A 21,752-nucleotide genomic window follows, 5' to 3' on the forward strand; every position below is an offset into this window, starting at 1 on the left:
TTTGATTAACAGTACATTTGAGCTGCCGTTCTTACATTACCACGGCTGGTCTCGAGCCAAAAGCTGAACCGCTGGCTTTAAGCCGTGACTTGATAGACGATACTCTATCCCCTAAGTGCTTACGGGCTCGTAAAATAGGGATAAGACAGAAAACGACGTGAGTAATTGAAGCTAAGGAACGGAAACAGCAGATTGGAAGCGTATAGTAATTTTAGTAGCTGTTGATTGCAGCTTCATGGGAAAAAACTGCTACTTTAGATCCTACTAAATGTTATAGTTGACTCGTGATTGTCACACAGCTGCGCAAGGATCTCCTCCAGAATGAGGAAGGAGTTGGCCTTTGAGTCCACGCTGGCAAAGCGCGGATTTGGGACTTTGTATGCGCTTAAAATTTTATTAAAATAGCTTTAACGTTTCCATGTAAAAAAAGGATAAATAAGGCTCTCTCACTAAAATGATATTAGTGACATTTGCGAGTTTAGGATGTTGCATTCCCTTAAATTTTTTTTTACTTAGATTTCATTTCGGTGTAAAATAAGGACACAAGAACAGACACACTTTCTATTTATAATATTATTGTACATTATGTTTGTGTCTTTGTTTCTACCAAGTGTACAAAGTCTGCCAATACACAGATACACGATCTATTTTATCTCGTAGCGTGGTGAAATCGTAAACCAACACGACCGGTGAGAGGTCAAGCCCAAGACCGACGGCTTTACGTAACCTCTGAGTCATGGAAGTTCGTGACCTCGGCTTCCGAACTCTAGGCAATCACTGCACATTTTATTACTAAAAAGAGAAGAGAAGATTATAGAGCTTGAGTTAGGAAAATAAACGGCTTGTATCATGAGTTATGGATAAGTATTGGATAAGTTATCCGATAGATAAAGAGTCAGCAAGTGTAAAAATACGCTTTCTAATACTAATAATAGTGTTGAACCTAGGGTTTAAAATTAAAGATCACTGTCATTTGAGTTGAAGACTTCAATAACTATAGAAATAAGTAATATGTGAGGGATACTTTAACAACATTTTTCTCCATCGTTATAGCAATTAATAGTAATTAAAATACAAGGATATTTTCTACTAAAACAGTAGCGCGATTCTCTACCACTATCGATTAACAACCGTCTAGCTAACTAGAAATTTTGTATAAAAGTTTGATCAGCACCTCTAGCGAGCGCCTAAGGAACTATTTTTGAAGTACATTTTAAATGTCAAACTCTCGATTCTCGCTCGACAATTATTATTGCGCTACTGAAGAGAATCACGGTACAAGTTTGTTTATTTAGGTTTTGTGCTATACCTGATAATATTAACTGTGTGATATAAAGCTTATGTCTCTAAACTGTGGAGGTGACACCTCGATCGATACGAGTTAGATAGCGTTGAGTGGCAGTGATAGCGGAAAGCGATTTATTGTATTATTCTTCGTATTTTATTTACAAATTGTATGCTTAGTGAATTGTAAATAAGGTACTTGCAATTTTGTAAGACATTACAATATAAACTAAATAACATTTAAAGTAACTTATCTTATCAAGTTAAACTGTGGCACATAATAATATTGTGGCATAGACATACATATACACAGCAAAGTAATAAAGACAGCATGATTTGAGAAAAAATTGAAATTAGGACAAAATACATCACATAAAAAATGTATACAATTCATAATGTAGCCAACAGCTTATCAACATATTATTATTCGCACTAATATCACTATATCTCCAAATATATATCTATTACAATAAAATCTACGATCAAGTTTTCGTGAGTAAGATCCTTTCAAAGTATATTCGAACTCGCTACCCGCTCTCACTACAACCACACCTTTACGTCAAGGAGACGAATGAACGAAATATTAATTAAACACGACAACACGATCAATTGCAGAATTTAATTAAACTATAAATAAGCATAAATTGATTGTTATTGGACCATCATTGTTCTATATCGAATTGGAAATATACAATCAAAATACCGTTGTTTGGGATTCTAATAATATTTTTCTCATTCAGATATACACAATAACACAAAGATTTTATTTTTAAATGGACGTTTTTGATCACTTTTGACTTATTTTTGTAATTAGGATTACTGAGATTAGTAGATTATAAATCATAATTGTTTAAAGCTTTGCCCGAAATCAACTAATTTTTTGATAGCATAGTGTATTCATAGACTACGTTCGTCATGACTTGTTCTCTCATACATTTGTGCACGATATATCCATCTAGACTTAGTTAACTAAAACGACGTGCAATTCTTTTATTATTTATTGCCTGAGATAGTCGTCTACTACAAAATAGTATAGAGAACAGTCTTACATGATAATAAATACAGAACCCACGAAATTTGTTAACTCTTTTATCATAATACGACAAATAACATAGATCAAAATCATTGAAATTTCATTTTGAAGCGTCCACCAGTTACAAAAATATCATTATATAACGACAAATAAACTAAAAGCTATTAAAATGACCACAATAATATGGTCTTATACATTAATTCTCTAATAGCTTAAACAGTGCTAACACGCATTTTAAATGAAAAAAATGAAGAACAATATCCCTTCTTAAGTTTGTAACACATAGTAGTTGCAGTAAAGCGTTGTTGCCAGTTCTGCCGAGCTCCTTTGTGCAAAACTTTGTGTTGACTGACTGCACAACAAAAAAGGACGGTTGTGTGTTTCTCTGTAACTGTTCTGTAGATACGAGTTTCTGTGTGGACATACGCCTGAAGTTATAGTTTTATTGAAAATTAACTGCTGGTCTGAGTAGAGGCAAAGTTTGAGGAACACATTGTTTGCAATTTAGTGTTTTATTATACTGCACACTGGACAAAAACAATAAATTTCAAATTCGAGCATGATAATTTTGTTTCTATATCTATATCTACTTTCAACTATTATTGAACTGGCTGAAGCGCCGTTCCCGATATTTTTGCTTTTTTTGCTTCTTTCTCTCCAGAAAAACTTTTCGGTTGTAGCAACGCATTTGGCGATTCATTTTTATATATAAGAAGAAGATAGCACGAATTTCCATCTTCTGCTTTTTATGTTCCAGCGTCTCTTTATTAAACGCCTATTTTCCATGGTAAGTCACATGAATACCGAATAACAAACGTATTTCTTAACTTAAGAAAATAGTCTATATAGATTATTAAATCTATCCACATAGAAAAATATTATGTAGAAGCCATTTATTAGGTTATATCCAAATTAGATATAAACTGTCGTCTAAAATAATATATAAACTGTCGTCAATTAAACTCTTAAAATTACTCTAAATATACCATAAATAATCTCTATACATTAATTTTAAAAGATTTAAATTTAATTTTAATAATCCCCAAAGATTCAACGAACCAGCTCTTCACCGAACATTTCATTAAAATCCAATAACTCATTACCATCCAATGCAGACACAAATTCAGTCTGACTGACACTGTGACGTCACACGCTCCTACTCTGGCGCCTAAATGCGTTGCAATTACTGTCAGATCGTCACTTGTCAATTTTAGTTTAGCTAGACGATCGACAGATGGCGCAGTGAAGGCAGATAATTCGGTATAATGTAGTGGTGGTGAAAATATCTTATGTAGTATATTATCTTATGGTATTAAAAATATAGAAATTACGTAAAATTTGTATCTATGCTTTGTAGAAAGGATTTATTAAAAGTAAAAAAAAACCAATAGCACTTTGCCCGCACCGGAATTTAAACCTTATACTCCTGGTTGGCAGTCTCGTAAGGCGCAGGTTACTAGTATTTCAAAATATAAGTTTAATTAGACAATTATCATGCACAATAAAAAAATATTAATCAAAAACATTTACTCAAATAATTTTAAAAATACCAAGGCCCTATTTCACCACTTTTACCATTCCCAGTTATCTATCAGATGGACTTTTGACAGACAGACTTTCATACATTAACTGACACCATATTTAGCAGATAGCTTACGTAACACTTATGCCAAAATCTATTAAAATTGGAATATAAACGACATTATTAGTTCCAATCTTCATTAATAGGCACATAACTGCAGTTTTTGACAGATACTTTCATATATTAACTGACACTTTATTTAGCAGATAGCATGTAACACTTATGCCAAAAAATGATTAAAATTGGAATATAAACGACATTATTAGTTCCAACCTTCACTAATAGCCACGTTACATTCGTCGTCAGAATATTTGAACGATACATGAAAATCATTTTAACTGAAAGTTAATAGGTTACTATTCTAGTTTTCGGCTAGACTGTTCAATAAGTTTCGACAGGTGATTGGAACTTATATTTTTAACTACGGCTAAATGGAGGTTTTGAATTTGAGATGAGTTTAGAATAGACTCTGTTACTTGATCGTTGACTTTTATGAATAAATTAGTTGGATTTAAGTGGGACGATTATTTTGGTGTTAATGCAGTTGATTTTTAGTAGATACTTTTTTAGAGTAATAGAATGGAATACGGATGTATTAGGTTAATTTTTTTTTACTTTTGCTACTACTGATTATTATTCAATATTAGTCTTTCTGTGACTTATTGCATGAATAACGTTTAATTCTTTATCAATTGATCAAAACATTATTATTTTCTATAAATTTATATTACTGATATTGGGAGACAGTGCTTTCAAAACAGCGCTGTGGTGTCAATTTACCCTTCAAATGTAAATTGGTCACAAAAATATAAGCGCGATGATAAATTTATATTATCACCGCGTTTATATTATTATCATATCGTAGCAAGATATATTTATTGGTGACTAAGGTTCTTAGAAAGTAAAATAAATTAAAACAAACACTTAATTCTTCATAGCAACAGTCAGTCCCATAGCAACAACGTTGAATTATAGAACAGCTTATAGAAAACTCATAAAAAACACTTAAAAGCCTCACTAAAGCCTTTGTGAGCTCACAACAATTATGTGGCGTACCAAATGCTTCGCGTGCCATCACAACCCTTGTTCCTAACTTCCACTGAAATGGAAAATCAAAAACCTCCCCTACAGTCAACGGGCACACATATTTTCAGGCAATTACTCAAGGTTTTCAGGCTTAAATCATTAATTTCTCTTGTCACCTCATCTGCTAACGAAATTAACAAAAAATAACTCTTAATCCTTTTAAAATAGGGCTTAGAATCAATTGACAGAAACACTTAACCTATATTCGAAAGTGGCAAGTGAAAAACAACTTTATTTTTTAAGTGTAGAGCTTGAAATTGATTGATGAGATGTGAAGTATTCTCACGTTCCAATTTTTAGCCGACTGCGAGTTAAAAGAGGGTAATGCTTTTGATACGAGCGTGGGGAGTACTGTTATAAATGAGGAGAGTCAGCTGCATTCACTGATTCATATGTAAAACCAACTTGATTGTGGATGTTGCGTGACTTTAGAATTTATCTAGGAAAGGCTTATTCACTAAGATCGTTTTTACTAGCTAACTCGTATGTTGGCCAAATATATATATATAGGGTATATTTCTATGCATATTACTTCCTTGTGAAATAATATTCATTTTTCTCTGAGCAAGGTCTTTTAAATCGTTGTACGTAGGTAGTAGGTACTAATTGTCTTTGATCTGGATAATAGAAAGAGGAATCTGGCTGCTTTTGATTTTATGAAGTCTAAATATTTTAAACAAAGATATACATATTTTCCAATGTCTACAGATTTCATAAATAAAATTAAAATAAAAACGATAAAAACATAAAACTTACCGCATTATGTTGATTTAATCCCAAATTCTTCAAAGACATTTATTTCGTACACCGATTTTAATGTTTCAGTACGTTTTTCTAAAACATCTAAACAGGAAACATCGGTAGCTAACGGTAATGGGTAGAAACGTGTGTTTCGTTGAAAAGGGTGCCTGAGACAGAGGAACAGACGTCCGACATTGATTGAGTTACACAATATCTACTGAACATCTTTACGATTGTATTTTAGAAAAACAACGGTTTTACAAAACTTCCTAGTCGCTTTTATTCTGTGTAGTATTTGGTATTGTTCATAGCATAGGTAAAATTGTCTTTTAATTTCTGCTGTTAAGATAAAACAGGACCCAATTACTAAGCCTCCGCTGTCTGTCTGTCTCCATACTGTATCTCATAAACGTGATAGGTAGAAAGCTGAAATTTTCACATATGATGTATTTCCATTACCCTATAACAACAAATACTAAAAATTTATTATTAAGGGGGTCTCCATACAATCGTATTCTTTTTATTACAGGGGTAAGGAACCTTCCTTACGCGAGTCCGACTTGCACTTGGCCGGTATTTTCTACATCCACGGTTTGCTTTTAACAGTTAGATGTAAGGCGGGCGTATTGTAATATACCAAGCACGTTACTTTGCGCTAATATTGATTATTTCAATTAAAATAAAAAATTGCCTTTACGCGTTCTGTCGTGACCAGTATTCCCATATACTACCGTAGAAATGACAGAGGCACTCTTTGGAATCAAATTTCACTAAAATGTATGAATATTTATGTACCTAAAACATTATTTGGTTTAAAAATATTTGACTGCAACTCGATAACTGAATCACAACAAGGTTAGTGGCTGCTAGTTTGCTGAAATTTCAGACGAAAACGTTTACAGTTATATAAAAAACACAAACAATATAAACTTTTCGCAAATATGCATTTTTTTTTGTAAAGTAACTTTGAAAGTTTTTGACTCACATTTTTAACATAAAACATTGACAACTCCTTAATTTTCATCACTAACCAAACTAAATATTAGTTTTAAAGCTATTGAATAGATAAACTACCGCTAAATGTACCTCGAAAACCGGGGATAAATAAATTTCCTTTCCCCAAGTAACTCAAAGCACTCAAAGGTAAAGCACACGATTTCTATTAATCTACCAACGGCACGAAGTAATTTAATTAACCTTACTTCATACATAACCATACATTTCCCCCATAATCATACAAGTCTGTATTAACACATATTGAGAACCCACCCGCTTGAGTATTGCTGTACGTGTTCAAAAATTAATTTGGTGTATGCCTTAACGAAGGCAGACGCGTGGAAATCAAACCACTACTAATTGTTTTTGGTTAAACTCGAGTAGAAACTGGGGTGAGGATCGAGTGGGTTTAAGTCGATGAGAAAAGTATGTTCTTTGTAGTAAAATTTCATGTACCTGTCATATCTTCAAATTTTATCAATAAGACGAGAAAAGTATGTTTTTTTTTAGTATAGTGTGATGGCAAACCTGTCTTATCTCCAAATTTTGTCAGTAGCACAATATATTGTAATGTGTAAGCCATAACATTAATTACTGCTATGCATTTTTAAGCATTAATAATAATACAAATCGAAAAAATATTTTTAAGACGTATCAATACGACTGAACAACAATCTTGGAAAAAAGACGTTTACAAAAAAATATTTTACGCACTGGGTTCTATAAATAATAAAAATACAATTATTATCATGATAACATTTTAATCGCTTTTTTTTTAATCTGGCATTTTGGTAAACTCTTATTTCATTTCTAGCGGCCCTATCCGGTTATCAAACTACTTGTAGTCTACCGGTATTATCTTTTTATACGATATCAAGCCTATATTTCTCCGAAGGTTAGACAAGGATTTATTATTTCATCCGAAAAATCAGAAATTATTTAAGTGTTATTCGAAGGCAAACTTTGTTATTTAGAAGATTTTAGCACACTCGCAGACCAAATCTGGATTAGCAGTCAAACACGTACTTATCGATATTAATAACTGACTTTCCTAAAATAATCGATAAATAATTTTCAGAGCTATTGCTTTCTGACTAATATCTTAGTTTATTTATTTTTTTGGTCTTCCGTGGTCGTATTTTTAAATAACCTACATATTATTATGTAAACATGATTTAATCATTCGTTTCATTTCGTACCATTTTACTGACCTAACAAAATCTGACCTGAGCATTTTTTAACAAGTCACAAGTCTACAATCACGGCCAATTTTTACGGCTTATGGATAACCGACGGATTGCTTATCCAATAGATGAAGTAACATCAAAATATATAAAAATTGCATCAGTCTTCTTTCTGATAAGCTGATTCATACTTATCGTGATAAAACTAGCCTTTGTTATTTTATACTCGTATAGTGGCGAAAAGAAGCCGTTACAATTTTATAGCCACACAACAAATAGTAAACCCCAACCCGCGACCGTAACCCAAACTTAAAATTGAAAGTGAAACCGACTTTCTCCATAAATAAAATATAGCCAGGATTAGCTCAAAGGCACTTTTACCCAAGGAACAGATCTCCCGGGACGGAGCGAAATTCCGGGGAAGGTAGCAGCTTCAATAAAAGTCACATCTTGTTTAAGTTCAGGCTGTACCTGGTACTGTTTTACGGCGATAAATTACTGCGGTCAGGGATTGACTTACTGTATTTTATTTCAGGCGTTTTTTTTTATATATTACTTAAGAGTTATAGGAATTCTGATAAAAAAGTAACTAAGAATGTTTGATTTAAGATCAAAACATTTTTTGAATAATATCGACTATTTTACAGTGCAAAATGCTGTCTACGTGAGAATTTTCTAAATGATTGTTTAAATTATTCTTGAAGACACCTTATGTATGTAAAATAGTTACATGATGACTGATTTAGTGAAGAGTGATCAAATGTAACATTTACAAATGTTACAAACTTTAAATCAAAGAATTCTCATTTCAACTTCTACAGCTCAAGAAACCTCAAACCGCAACGTAAAAAATACCTGCAAACCAAAAGTCTTGCAAATTTTCAGCAAAAAATCTCGGAACTCTTGCAACAAAATGAAGTGCTCGCAATAAATTCCAAAGGTATACAGGTACCGGCTTTCAAAACTTCGGAGTTTAAAAATCCGAGTCCGATTTTACGGTATTAGTGGAATTTTCCAGAATTTTCACGACCAACTGAATCCTTGGTGTAATCTTTTTCAAATATCTCGTCTTTAAACGTGTACCCAAAGGATTCTTCGAGAGTCCAGAAAAATATTTTCAAATTTTAAACGAGCTAATCTTTTCGATCGACCACTTGTGTGAGGGTTTGAAGTATTTTTGTAGTTCATGTTGAATAGTAATATTATCGTCCTGTGCTCGTTGTTTTATATGTTTGTAAATATAAAAAGAGGCACTGAACAAATTATTGGATGAATATTATAAAGTATCTAACTCAAATATGAAACGTATTTCAAACTGTAGAGAACTCTAAACACAAGATGGTTCATTGTTTTAAAGATTGCATCTTGGCAAATTAGCAGTAAAATAATAAATGAAAGAAAGAATACACAATCTTGTCACAAGCTCTCGTGAAATTACTATAAATTTAAAATTAATTTATTGTTTTCGATTTAAAATACAGTTCACAACACACAACGAATTCAATCAACAGTTTTTTAGCTACAAACTATACGCTCAACAAAAGCAGCAACAAGTATTTCAAAGCTTAGACCGCTTCAAAACACACATCTTTTGTTGACAATTTCTTCAATACTTTTCATATTTTCTATTTGTGTGTTAGTGCCAGTAGAATGTATATTTAGTAAGTGAGTGGGCAATGTCTGCCTATATCGGAAATCCGCTTAGCTCGAGCGGATGACGATTTTTCAATTTATTCCCTAGATTTTTCCATCGCTTCAATCTAGGGAGATTTTTCATAAATTGACTGAATTTTAGCTTTCATAGACGGTTGGATTTTAACAACTTGCATTTTTCAAACCACTTTATTTGAATGTTGGAACCCGTGAAGTTGATCGAATGAAAATCGTTGGAGACCCAATTAAATTTTGGTTTTCAATGTAACGAATTTTATACATATCTTCTTACCAACTGTAAATTCCAATGAAGGTTTTCATTGTGAATTAAACGTTTTATTTACTAGATGTGTGGTACAGTTTCACTTGCATTTAAAATGATTTTTCGACTCCATAAGATGCAGCCCGATTTTAGTTAGATTTCCTCATTAAAGTTGCATAAAATAATTTCAGACATACTTTTAAAAGAGACAATTACATACAATGAATCAAATAAAGACATCTACAGACATATACATAAGACACTTAAAATTTCTTAACAAATCTATCGTTCATTTGATACAAAATCAACAAAACTCAAAATGTTCGAGAAACCGTCTCGTGACGAGTGGTAGGGGTTCCATAATCACTAATTACTGAGGCAAACGACTCCATTGTTTGAAGTATTCCCGTTTAACATAATATATAGCTCTATACCTACAGATTTACTTCATATTGCTCTCACAAAACAATTCGGTGGAAATTCTGTACAAAGTTCAATTGCTAGGCATTTAGAAATAATCAATACTTGCAAAGTTCTGTGAAGGTAAAAGTCTTAAATAATGGCCAGAGTACAAATTTATTTTTGTATGGGCCGAGAAAATTATTTCTCAGGTGGTATCAAAGACAACCAGACATGAAAAAGTTAGTTTATTTCGTGAAAATTACACATAATAATTGCTTCTAAAAACATTGTACTCTAATGTTTGTAAGCAAGAGCTTACAATCGTTAGAGGAACTATGGTATGATGACTACTTTGACTTCAATTATTATGCATAACATTGAAAAGCAAATTTGGGAAAAGGAATGCCTTCAGATCGACAAAATTCAAATATTTCTTACTAGCTGACCCGCGCAACTTCGCTTGCGTCACATAAGAGAGAATGGGTCAAAATTTTCCCCGTTTTTGTAACATTTTGCGTTGCTACTCCGCTCCTAACGACCATAGCGTGATGTTATATAGACATAAATGGGCTATCTAACACTGAAAGAATTTTTCAAATCGGACCAGTAGTTCCTGAGATTAGCGCGTTCAAACAAACAAACAAACAAACAAACAAACTCTTCAGCTTTATAATATTAGTATATAGATTAGTTCGTTGCTCAGAAATAAATTAATCATTTGTTTTTGATTAATGATGGCTGGTATAATTAGATATTTTCAATGTTTTGTTTTGAAAGCCTTTACACGCGTAACTTTTCACTAGAAAAATCCTTGGGACGTCAGGTGGAACTCATAACGCCGTAATTTTTTTTGATAAATCTTCCAGACCTATAATGAAAATAGACACCATCCATAGTTATAGTTTGTGAATTTAAAATAGACTATCAAACAATAGTTGTAAAATCGTGTCTTCCTCAAATGTAAGACAGTTGTTTCAATATTGTTACAGTACAATCTGTTGTCGTTGCCGCGACAACTTGTCGATAAATCGCTACGTGATGTTTCTGTTCTTTGAAACGATGCCTCACAATTATTGCGGATTGTTTTTGTCCTTTTCGTATTGTTGTTGGCTATACTAATTGATAATGCTATTATATTTGAGAAATTAACTCCTTCTTGTCGTGTGGTTAGTGGTCAACCTAGTGGCACAACGAAAGAATGAAATTGAATGCAGTGTAGTTATAAAAATTGGGAGAAAAGACTGAGTAGGAATCAAACCACGAATGATATAACGCTCAAAATGTTGATTAACATATAGAAAAAAACAAAATGGTTCGTAGGCGCGGTCGGTAGTGTATCCGATGCTTGATCTTGAGTTCTCTCTCGGGTTTGATGTCTAGAAAGTGCAAAGTACTATTGGTATTGCTTAATTTATATTAGTTTACTTCTCAATAATAGCTAGAAGTTTGAAGACGTGCCCGGTATAAGGCTATAGGCTCGTCTTCTAGATTTAATTTTGGTCCCTACATTGGACAACATTGTTAGTGCCCAAACCTTCACTCTATAAACCTCTGCCTTATCTTTCTTGTATATTACGTATATTTACAAAAAAAAACCAAGCTAGATTTTTACAACATAAAAACAACATTTTCTTCATCACCCTATTAAAAGGTGATGAAGGCAGACAAAGTCACGTGTACTAATAATGTCGCACAGATAGCTCGCGTGGGCGTGTCGTTCGTATCGTCCTGCTGTCAATCTCCTCGGGAAATGTGTTACTTAGTGTATAATTCCGAAGCCTACTCGATTTTTGTCGTATAATCTTGCGGGTGATTTGCTTTATGTGGGAGTTGTCATTGTTTTTTGGATTACGAGTTTTTGTATGCTATTTTCGTCGCAAAGAAAAAATAAAATTTTATGTACAAAATTTCCATGTCACAATCTTAGTTACCGTGCTCCTCCTAAACGGATTGACCGATTCTCACGATATTTTGTGAGCAGATTGAGTATGTCAAAGAATCGCCCAACATCTATTTATCATAACCCCGACACATTTTTTTTTTTTAATTTGTGTAGTAAAAAAACGTTTGCCGGGTCAGTTAGTAAATAGATAAAAATAATTTATTAACAGTTCACAGTTGTGCAAATATAATTTAGCAAATAAAGCCACACTAGGCATAGCCTGATTCGCGGCTAAAGATTATAGGCGATTATTTTGTAGGACTATAGATTCTACAGATTAAAATATATTTTTTTGTCTATGTTATGAACTTGTATATCAAATAACCTCAAAATCCTATATAATATTATACCTCTAAAATAGTTATAACAAACATTTGAAATAGATTTAAGATTATTGGTTGATCACAGACATTTAATTGTTTGAGCGTCGAAGTATCGCATAATTTTAGAATATAAATAAAATGCGTTAATTATTACATATGTTTAAAATCCTTTTCTTTTTTCCAGGTACGTAACCTACAGCTTATTCAAGCTTTCACGATTGGGGCTGCCTTTCCACGAAGTCTAAGTAAGAATGCGTATCAAGGGATATACAATAATATACATGATGCATTATCACATCTTTCAATAATCACGACTGATTATTAACAAAAGAAAAATGATTGTTATAAAATTTTAAGTACATAAGTGCACCGTATACTAGATACTTCAAAACCTTCGTTCTAAGCAAAGTTCAACACTTTTTTCTTTTTTTTTTCAACTAAGAATTGCTCTTGTGTCTCGGGGACCTTTACAAACAGCGTACACAAAGTACAACCAGACCCGAAACAATAATTTGTAGATCGCACAAATAATTGTCCCGTTTGAGAATCGAACCCATGACCTCCGAATGGTAGCGGCGTGGTGACCTGAATTGCGCCACGGAGGCAGTCAAACTTTAGATTAACACCTTTTCATACAATAGTTTTCTACCCACAAATTCTTGATAAAAAGTCAGCCTCAAGTTATTGGACGTGTTCAACCAAAATCTGTGAGTACCTTAACTAAATAAATAAAGAGCGACCTTTCTATAATTTATTCAATACCGATTGAAATTTAGATTTTCCTTTCATTCTGTTCACTCAGTAAATATTTCGCGTGTTGTTTTAGAGATGGGATGTGTCGATGCTCTTTTAATTTGACGGCGATTGATTGCCAATTGATTTGGAGGTTATTAAATGTTTTGGATTGATTGTTGAATTATGATTTTAAAGTTTTTATTTTAAAATAGATTTGATTCTCCATATTTTAATATTATTAAAATTTAGTACAATAAGCCACGTTTAAGGCCTTCGGATGGGTTGATCAACTTTGACATTATGTTCACCACTATCCATGCAATTAGAAGTATTTTTGAATAGAAATAGTCATAATTTATAAATATCATAAAACAGAATTCCAACAAACGTTTAACATTGCGATTATAAATCAGCACAGCTTTACTGTGAACTGTAACTATTATACAAGAATTTTGAATCGTTTATAACACAAAATTTTGGACTGGAACGAAAAAGATAAGGCGATCCTTAAACTTACAAGACCGAAAAATAATATCAAATATAACTGAGTTTATGGTTTAATATTTAAACCTAGTTTTTTGATTACTGGGAAACTGGGGTAGATGGATATCACACAAAAGCGATTTAAAAGAAATAGAAGAACAAAATTCTTCTTCATACAATTTATCGATAAATTACAAGACAATGACTAGTCATCGATAAAAACCGTGTCGTCTCACTACAAGTTCTTTGAGTGAATAGGCTTAACAAGTATCGACTTTTTGTCGGCGTCACATTTCAAAGATATTAATTAGTTGCTTGTTCTATAACATTATTTTGAAGAAGATTGAAATCTAGAATGAAATAAATATTAATTATTCAAGAAAAAAACTTTACACGATTAGTTAATACCTATCAAATCCTATAATAACAGAAGGCGATGCTTAATATCATAATTTGGCGAGCACGTTGCTATACTCCAGGCCATAACCTAACAACAGTTTGCCTGACTCAGGTTTGAAGCCTGATACTATGTCAGCTGTAAGCATAAGTGGCATAACATCGACATTGTGTCAAAAAAATGACGTCATGAGTTAAACAACCTCAGCGGGGATAGTTTTAGATTAGTGGTATTTGATCTATGCGTCTCCGTGTTTCGTTAAGCCATATAAGAGGCCGTTGGACGACTGAAACAAATTTGATATTAGGCTAACCACTAACCGCAAACGGCTAATGAATTAGTAAACTGTTATTTTCTTTATCGTTATAAAGTGAACTTATAATTATAGTGTAAATATGAAAACCCTATAAATTATAATTTATACACTTATAAATAAGCCAATTGCGAAACACGATAACTCTCAATCTCCATAGCGCGAGTTAATTAAGTCGGTCCTTATGAGGCTTTAATTAAACTAAGTCTATCTAAGTTTGTTGCGCGGCCTCTAGAGGCGGCTTGAGATTTATGAGCGGCTTGCTAAGCCTAGTTAACGGTACAAAAGTCGGACATAGGCTCGGCTAGTCGGCTTACTATCGTTCTTTAAGTTTTGCTAAGTTGCACTCAGGACGGTAAACCATTAGCTTGAACTTTTTTCAGTTTAGTTACGCAGTTACGTTTTATTAAAAATGTTGGTTAGTTTGCAAGATTTGTTCCTCATAGAATAAATTTAATTATAAAACAGGCTGATTGTCTTTTCCGAAAATCGGTGTAGTCATTTCGAATAAGGCCATTATAAACTAAGTATAGCGGACAATTTAGTTTGTAATTTTGTAATAATAGAGACAAAGTATTATCATGTCTTAGCCGGGTATTGTGTGCAGTAGATAGTATAAGATATTGAAAGGAAAATATATTTTTATCGGGTTTGAGGTGTAAACAGTATATAGTCTTCTCATTTCACTGATTTCATAATGGTAAATCGAATATACAAGTATAAGACTTTTAGAGAAAGACCAATTTTAGTGACCAAAGGGGTATCGCCTAATTTTATATGAAAAAATATCAGCCATGAGTGCCCTGAAGTTTTATGCTTCAAGAAATTTTAAATATCAATCGCGCTAAAACCTACTGTAAAAAATCCTTCTACCGATAGTTTTAAAACTTTATCATGACTAAAAGTGAAAGTCGCAGGTATATTACGGCTAATTAGTTTGATTTTGTAGTTCTTTGAATATGCATGACCCTCGTCATGTACTGACGGGGTATTAATAAGTTGCGACGGTTTACCCCTCCGTTAGTTTGGGTACTTCATGATTTTATACCTGTCACTAATAGGGTATATTTTTGGGTAAATTATGTTAATCTATTAAAATATCCAACGAAAAAGAATAAAGATATATAATAACTAGCTGACCCGGCAAACGTTGCTTTGCCATATAAAAAAAAATGTGTCACTTAAGTGTATGAAAAATAGATGTTGGCCGATTCTCAGACCTAGTCAATATGCTCACAAAATTTCATGAGAATCGGTCAAGCCGTTTCGATGGAGTATGGCAACGAAAACTGTGACGTGAGAATTTTATATATTAGATGTATAGATAGATTACCAGAGTTGCTAACAAGATAACATATAAGCCACTGAGTATTGTATGTAAATACATAATTGAAGAAAATACCAGAATACTACCTGATTAAAATCAGTTGCGTATCATTAGATATGTTTACGCAGTCGGGAGCGATCGTAATGAATGATTGAAAGGGAGAATGTGGTTACATTCATTCCTCTCATACTGTAAAGAACGGTGTGTAATGAAGCTTTATACAATATCTACGTCTATTTGATCAATACTCTAGAAATGAAGTATTAGGAAACATACAAATAATATACATAGGTAAGACTTGTTTATTTAAAACAACTTGAATCAGTATAAATTGGAGCAGAAATGCAACAGATAGAATGCTTTTGATTATATGTAAAACTATAAATAAATAGAAATTTTAATATAAACTTTTAACTGCACGTTTGGCGCAGTAGATACCTAGCAAGTGGTCACCTCGCCGCAATTACTGTAGCAGCGTATGGCGGGTTCGAATCCAACCCGGGAGAAATATTTGTATGATGAGCATTTTATCCTGTTGATTCCTCCGCTCCCGTGAAAATCTTGGTCCCATCGATCCCATACAAATAGTCCCGACAGTAAAGCCCATATTAAATAAATATATTACCTAATTTGGTTTAGTTGTTCAAAACTTATGTACGTATGTACATACATTTCGGTGATTCATTTTTATTTATATAGACTATTTATTTCTATGTTCAGGTATAATCAATTTCATAATTGAATCATACGATCATCAACATTATCACAACAACATCAAAAGATCTTTCATACTAATCCATACACAAATAGCCAAGACCTCCTATAAAAATATAGAAAGGCTTCAAAAATAGAGGTTCGATCTTATTCCCGTTGTGAGTACTGTTCGGTCTTCACAAAGCTATCGACCTGTAAAAGATATTGCATTTCTATTGGGAAGGGTTTTGCCAATTCAGATTTTTCCTCACGTTAATACCGGTGTAACTTCGGTTATTCACGGTTTAAGGTGAAAATCTTTTACCTACTGACTATTGAACTATAAACTGTTGGTTAATATACATATGTATAATGAGATACATAATTAACGCGAAAACGCATTTTGTGTAAAAATGTTGCGCTCGCCGTGGACGCAGGCAGTTTAAAAGTTATAAACTGTTGGTTGGTCATTTGGAGTCAGTTTTCCTGATCTTTTGTCAGTCTTTTTGAGTGTCAAGAACCCTGCTAGAGATGTTTAAAAAACTATTGCAATGTAACAAAAATATAATGAGTCTCCAGTCAGCAGGTAAAGCTATTGTAAATATTGGTCAATTCTTTAACTCTAAATACTACTCAAATATTTATCAACCGAGAATCGAACCGTAAAGTATATACTATCTTTTGAAAATGACATTAAATCAAAGCTAGAAGTATATTTGAACACGCCAAATGCGCCGAATAATTATTCGCAAAATCATTTTCGAAATGAAAAAGTCACCACTGCTTCATGTTAGCCCTTCTGGTGGACATATTATGTATTCAACGAAGCAAATTTTTGCATATTATTTCCACTTTTTCTTGAATAGAATGAGAAAATTCGATTTCATTTTAAAGTTGATACATTTTTGTCTGCTTCTCTTTAATACAATGAACACTTCCAGTAGCGCAATAATCTACCACTATCGACTACCGACAAACAGTTAGCTATTAAAATAAATTGTTTGACAATCTGTTCAGCGCCTCTAGCGGGCGTCGTAGTAACTATTTTTGCAGTATATTTTAAATGTCAAACTCTCATTATTCGAAAGTACCGACTGTACAAAATTGCACTGCGCATCACTACATTGCTGTTTTGACATTATGTGTTAATCACTATAATCTAAAGGAAAAAGCAATGTACAGCATTATTTTAAACATATAAATAGTTTAATAGATCTAAATGATGTACACAAAATACCGAATTATGTGTGACCAAAACGTAAGTTAAACTGTTTCATAATAATACTCAAAATATGATGTGATGCTACAAGTTACTATGTAATTAAGTACACCCTTATCTTAAAAATATCACGTCCAGAATACCCCTGCTCAAGAGCACAAGATTTCGCGTAATTTTTAGTAAACAAACGATAAAGAAAACGTATGGGTCCCGTGGGTAAGCAGTCCGTTCCGCGCTACGAATCTCAGCAAGAGTTAAAATATTTTGAAAAACATTACACTCAAGTGAGCTTGTTTAAATATACGAGTAACTAGCTAAGGGAAATAAAAACTTAAAAAATACTGTCTGATTATACACACTTTTTATACGTAAAGTATAGATAATATGGTTTAGTTTGAGGTTTCCGAAGACGATGTCCAGGAAAATCGAAGTGGAGGAGAAAGATAAAAGGACGGCTGACTATATGGGAATTATAGCACGAAAAAGAGAGAGAGAGAGCGAGAAGAGATAATATAGTTTGGTGACAGTGGTCATATTAAGCTATTTGATACTAGCAGTATTTTGCAACTTCACTCGCTATGATGGTGATGACTCCTTATGCCTGTTAGTCATATCGAGATGATAAATAACCCCTCATTAAGAAAGGTGACGCCTAGCAATGGGACAGTAAAGGGTTAAATTTATTTAAATCATAAAAACATAGATTGCACCAGATATCTAGAATTCAAATAACACACGGAAAATCAAAATTGGTTCTACAAAAATCAATCTTCACGTTCAATCAATTTCATACTACATATAACGTACACGCTCTATTCTATCAAAGTAAAGGATTATAAATTGAATTTCGCGCACAATTCTATCCATGGACCCAAATCAAGATAGCAGCGAAATTTTCAATTTGGTTCGGGCAGTCTCGTGTAATTTCGGCCACTATCGGCAAACTATCAGAGCCCGGATATGGCATCGCTTGGCCACCAACCGGACGTATGGCGTATGAGATTAAACTTGCACTGACCGGGACGATTTGGTACCACGATTTGGGGCTAGATTGCCCCGGGCGGGACGAACTCGGCCCGCGTATTGCATCAAGTTATTGCTGCTTAAAATGTTATGGTACACTTCTTTCAAACTGGGTGAACGCATTAGGAGATTGATTTTGGGAATATATATTTATTGCCTGTTGTAGACCGGTAAAGAGTCAATGTTTTGGTTTTTGTCTACGTGTATCATGAGGAACAAATAAATCATTATCTTCTTATCGTATGGTTAGTGGTCAACCTAGTGTCAAAGTTGTTCAAGCCGCCCGAAGGCCTTTGACATGGCTTAATAAATCATTATGAAAAAAAGGAACGGAATGTTAGCAGTTAGCTTATAAAAAATATATTAATCTATGTATATTTTAGCATAGATACCTATTCAGTTGAGCTGCCAACATGTAACTTATTGACCCCCACTACACTGACATCGAACATCCCCTATTTCAGCCCTTTAAAATAAATTAAAAAAAAACCGCATGTTTGATTTCCAAGCTTCACATTCGTCTAGAGATAGATAGGTCACATCAAAACGCCGTATCTTCTCATGATCTAGTTTATAATATCTCATTACGAATCACAGTAACTTTAGAACATCCAACGGCCGAGGATCAAATGTTATCAGCGTTGAAACTACGAAGCAATATTCTCTTTGAAAGCTAATTTCCAAGTCCGTCTTCAGTTTCTTTATAAAAATAAACATTAAGTAGTTATTTAAGATAACAACGCTTTTATATGAAGCGAGTACTATCTTATGAAAGTAATCTTATGTCAAATTTTGTTAACATTTATTATTTACTAGCTGACCCACGCAGCTCACGAATTTTCCTTGAATTTAATTTGTGTCGTGCAATTTTTTTTAATTTGTTTATGCTTTCCATAAAAACCTTTCCCATGTCTTAAAGACCGTTTTACAAAAATATTTTTAGGTCGAGCCGTTTTTGAGTTTTGCGCTTAGTAAGTAACACATTTAGCCGCAGATAAATCTGTATTTATATGCTTAGCCTGTTACTTACTTACGACTATCTAAACTTATTTTTTATAAGCTTTTGTTGATTCTAGTTTCTATCAATACGACAATATGGCTCAAACGTCAAAACAAAATTAAGAATTCAGGTATTAAATTACATAATGTATGGTATTTTAGCGGTAATATCATAACGAACAGATGAACAAAAATTCTTTTTCATGCATAATCTAATGTATAAAATTCCCGCGTCACAGTTTTCGTTGCCATACTCCTCCGAAACGGCTTGACCGATTCTCATGAACATTGTGAGCATATTAAGAAGGTCTGAGAATCGGCCAACATCTATTTTTCATAACCTAAGTGAGTAAGAGAGTAAGTGACAGTTTTTTTATGTATTTAGCAAAACAACGTTTGCCGGGTCAGCTAGTATTAGTATAGATGCATATTCAAGCTTATAACCATACGATAACAAAGCACAATCAAATCGTTGAACACATTAAATAGCCACTCAGCCCGCTAGAGGGCAGCACAATGCGTCAAAGAGCCCATCACTCATACGCCTGTAATTGTGCCTTCATAGCTCAAGTATCCGAACACACAGTCACAAACAGTTATATTCGCTTTGTCTATTATTTACTAATGAAGTATGGATTACGGTGATTTAGGCTGTGTAGGAATTTGTTCATTTAATGTAACGTGTAATCTAATTTTCATAGTTTGGACGTTTCATGCAAATCGAAAGTATGACTCGCATCGATTTTCTACAGTCGAAAGAACTGTCAAGCAAAGGTTTGATATTTAAATTACTCAAAGAAATTGTTGCCGAAATATGTTAGTGATTCATTCAGTAACGCGATTTTCTACAATCGATACATATTATCGAGTATCGAGTAATTGACGTAAAAAAAAATCTGCAAGCAATAGTTTTTACAATGTTTGTTTGTTTGTCGTATGGTTAGTGGTCAACCTAGTGTCAAAGTTGTTCAAGCCGCCCGAGAGGCCTTTGACATGGCTTAACGACTGTTATCTTAGTAGACAACTGCCGGGACCGACTTTTTACGTGCTCTCCGAAGCACGGAGACGCCCAGTTCAAATAACACTATGGGGTCACCCATCTATGGAATAACCGCGCCAAGTGTTGCTTAACCCACAGATAGTTTACCGACCGGTGTGCGCAACTGGCCATGCCCGCTAGAGTCGCTGATGAAATAGTCACACCAAATTCTCGATAACTAGTCGGTTGTCCAAACATGCATTGTTTGACACCGAATAAGTCATATCTGAACTGTTGCGTGCGCTTTTTACGTCTCTGTAGGTAGAAATATATATTTTTTTATTAAATATGGGCGGGTTAATTTGTACAATCTTACCGCAAATATTAAAAATCTGCAAATAATATTTATTATTTTTAACAGAACAAACAAAGAATTAAATTCGTGGAAGCCGCCAATGCGATTATAAAGTTTTATCCATCAATAATAAAACAATCATTAACAAACCAGAAATCCTGGGAAAATCTTTTACCCACATTTAAAAAATGCTTTATAAAATGTTTCACCATAATATCTTAGTATTGCACCATCGCTTTGCATAGTTTTCCATTCGGCTGCGCCTGTCCACAAGATCTTTTGTAAAACACTTGTTTATTCTGATGGAAAGCTGACATTGAACCTACAAGCTTCAACCTCACGATTCATTGCACCGCCGATAACTCGATTGAGTGCATCCTTCATACAAGTCAGGGGCTCTCAACTGTTGGATAGAAAACATAGATTGAGAACTACTGGATTTTAGTTTTCATGTATTATTTACAAAGTTATTTAATACTAACTGCCCCACCTGTACATATATTATTTCGATAAAAATATAAATTTAATCTTAAAAAACTAATCTCCACGCCAAAATCGTTTTAGAGGTTAGGCCGTAAGAGCTTCATAGATAGACTTTCACATAAAAAAGTCAATTGGTATGGGTACATTTAGTCCATAAGGGTTTTTTTATGAAACAGTCCGCCGTAGCCGGATTTGCAGGGACAATATTAATAAAGGTTTTTTTACAGACGCTGACAAATTGCAATCCAAAACTAAATT

The 21,752-nt window shown here is 33.4% G+C and overlaps 1 protein-coding gene across 1 annotated transcript in view; it reads left to right on the plus strand.

Moving 5' to 3' along the window:
• The window catches only part of LOC142986197 (dipeptidase 1-like), a 253,941-nt gene that overhangs the window by 39,201 nt on the left and 192,988 nt on the right, over nucleotides 1-21,752 (plus strand). The gene's annotated exons all lie outside the window — the stretch shown is intronic.

The sequence above is a fragment of the Anticarsia gemmatalis genome, chromosome Z (assembly GCF_050436995.1).
Source record: "Anticarsia gemmatalis isolate Benzon Research Colony breed Stoneville strain chromosome Z, ilAntGemm2 primary, whole genome shotgun sequence".
Classification (NCBI taxonomy): domain Eukaryota; kingdom Metazoa; phylum Arthropoda; class Insecta; order Lepidoptera; family Erebidae; genus Anticarsia; species Anticarsia gemmatalis.